The sequence below is a fragment of the Pteronotus mesoamericanus genome, unplaced genomic scaffold, assembly GCF_021234165.1.
Source record: "Pteronotus mesoamericanus isolate MK-2021 breed Mesoamerican mustached bat unplaced genomic scaffold, CSHL_Meso_final contig_82, whole genome shotgun sequence".
Lineage (NCBI taxonomy): Eukaryota > Metazoa > Chordata > Mammalia > Chiroptera > Mormoopidae > Pteronotus > Pteronotus mesoamericanus.
The window spans coordinates 4,398,028-4,400,956 of NW_026555265.1; the positions used below are offsets into that span (position 1 = coordinate 4,398,028).

Below are 2,929 nucleotides of genomic sequence, written 5' to 3' on the forward strand. Positions count from 1 at the left end.
GTGATATAGAATATAAACAACACTTTTTATTCTCTGAGAGAAAAAAATAAAAAATGGAAAAGAAAATTACACATATATCTATATCTATACCTATGTAGTTACAGATATATGGTTTGATTAACCACAACTTACCAGAGACATATTTCCTCTTGTGGAGAAAAGACTTTGTGTCAACAAAAAATACCTTAAGCTCCATGAGGTGATATGAAGGTAGTAGAAGATACAGAATCATAAACAAATATCTACCAGGGATTTCAGAGTGAGATTGTGATACGAACTACTTGTGAAAGACTAGAGGAAGAAAAGGTGCTTTTGGTTAGAGAGATCTGAGGCAATGCCAGAGATGCAGCAGCATTTGGACTATTTTGTGTGATGAACACCACAAGCAAACCATAACTTGTGTGACAGTGTAGGGAGCCAGTTAATACCTGGCTTAATTAAACTAGGGAGATGACTGGGAACCAACAGCATCACATTTGTTTATGACTAAAGGCCAGAAGGAGAGGCCACTACATCTACTTTAGGGATTTTTGCCTTTGAAAGGATTACAGATTTTGGAAAAACACTGTTTTCCTGGAGTTCTACAACTCAGTTAAGTATTTAAAAATTGCTAGTGGCACCAGATACCTTCCAGAATATTTAGGCAATTCTTCCATTACCCCTGAAGTAACTTACCATTTTAATACTTCCCAGGATGTGAAGGGAAGAGCAGACAATCCCTGACGCCTTGCGGGTAAATGCCATATAAGTAGTTACTCAGTCTTCTGTGCTGAGACTGGCTTATACAGGACCACCCAATGATCAGAGAAACACTGGCTTCTAAGGAGAGAATGACTAAACCATAGACTACTTGCAATGAATACCTCATAGGGACACCTCATTCTACAGACAGGGACATTATTGCCCAGGTAATTTAAGTTTAGTCTTCTAAAGTCACGCAGCTAGTCAGTGATCTAGCTGGGGCTACTTCCAGGTATCTTCTTCACATCTACTGCAATATTCTTTCTATCACTCCATGGTAATAATATTCCTAAAAGCTTCTCTGATTTTCTTGTGCAAAGCATGCCCCAGTTTGGCTTCAGCCAAGCAATAGTGCATTAATAAGATCTTAGCAGTGAAAATTACTCCCTAGGATATGAAAGTAAGGACCGCAACCTGCCTTCACTGTTCAGGTCATACACAGTAGAGACAAGTCCGTGCTTCCCTAAACCTCCTGAGTGTTTGGAACCCCACCCAGCCCTCAGGGGAGAAGGCCTGAGCCAGTCTGATTCAGTAACTTGTGCCATGCATCCATGCACTGCTGTTATGATAATATTTCTGTTGCAGAGGCAGAGATGACACAGGGGAAGGTGACTTCTGTGGGCCCACTTGGAGAGATATACCTTTATTCTTCAAAGGCCTTAATATTGGAGAATGTGCAGAAAGGTTTCCAGGTGCTGGCCAATCCCGTCTCTTTTGACTCCAGTGCCTTCAAGATTCTCCTCCGGGCGGCTTTCCAAAACTTGCTGGATGTCCGGGCAGACCTGGCCATGTTAGATCAGCCAGACTTGAAACATATGGACCCAGCAGTTTTAAGACATTGTCATGCAGCAGCTGCAACTTACATACTGGAAGCAGGAAAGCAAAGAACTGACAAATTGACTCTAAGCACTTATCTAGAAGACTGTAAGTTTGATAGAGAGCAAATAGAACTGTTTTGCATGGAATATAAGAATAATAAAAATTCTCTGAAAACTCTTATATGAGAGAGAGATATGGGAAGTCATGACTTGGTGTTTGGAATATCAGATATTAAGCACACTCAGTCCTGATCCCACCCAGAGATTAGTTTTAATTGTAACATGGAACAATTACAGGACTTAGCAAGGAAACTTAAAGATGCTGCAAAAAGCCTGAAAAGAGCAACCCAGTTGTAACTTGGGGAAGTTAGCGATCTGCCCAGGTCTAGAAGAACCATTATTTGTGCGAGCTGGATATCCTCCTTTTTAAAAGAAAAAGAAGTCTTCTTGGATTTATGCCATTCATAAATTTTAATGCTTTTTTACACTTGTGAAAGAGTTAGGGAAATTCTGCCTAAGTAGTTGAATCTTTAGTATTAACTGTACATCGATCCATTTTTTGATCATTTTTCAACTCTTACGAAATTAAGTACACAGTATTTATATTTTGAATAAATAAGTTTCTACAAAAAGTTTTTAAAAAGCCTTGAGTATTAATACTACTCCAATACAGCCAAGGGCCTACCTTGAAAGGAGACCCAGCATGTTTTTTTTATAACAAAGCTAATCCCACCGAAACCTTCTTCAATTAAAGCAAACTTTAAGGGCCAAGAAATAGACAAGTGAATTAAATCTTAGTGACTCAGCTTCTCCTTCCTCCCTGCCCTTGTCTACCAGCCAGGAAAGTGGGGAAGAAATGAGTTAGGTCAGATCTATGCTTGAGCTCCATGAAACAAGTAACCAGAATCTGTACACCCCAAGGTGATCTTGCTGCAAAATGCTATTCCTTTGCTGTAAGTCTTCCCTAGCACTTGGCTACAGTGAATAAAAATCTCATATTTACAAGTCTGGGAAGAATGTAAATGGATACCTATCAAAAGGTAAATGAACTGTGACCAATGTATTCTCATTTACACAATTAACTAGATGATTCACTGTCTTAGGTTAGAGTTCCCACTCTCAGACCAAGAAATAGAAATTTGTAAGATATAAGTGATTTATTGACAAAATGCTCTAAGGGAAAATAGTAAAAGGGTGAGTAAAATAACAAAGAAAATGGGGGAATGCCAAGCAAGCAAGGGTACAGTGTCAAACAAAGTCCTGGAAGAAGCAGCTTCAATTTGAACAATTTGAAGGTGACCTCTAGAATGTCAAGCTGCCTCAAAAAGGTCCCAGCCTGAGGCCAAAGTGCTTGAGTGTTCATAATCCAG

At 39.4% G+C, this 2,929-nt stretch overlaps 1 pseudogene; it reads left to right on the top strand.

Moving 5' to 3' along the window:
* Positions 1–1,334: 1,334 nt before the first annotated feature.
* LOC129079786 (COMM domain-containing protein 3-like) lies at positions 1,335–1,916 on the top strand (annotated as a pseudogene).
* The last annotated feature ends 1,013 nt before the right edge of the window (positions 1,917–2,929 follow it).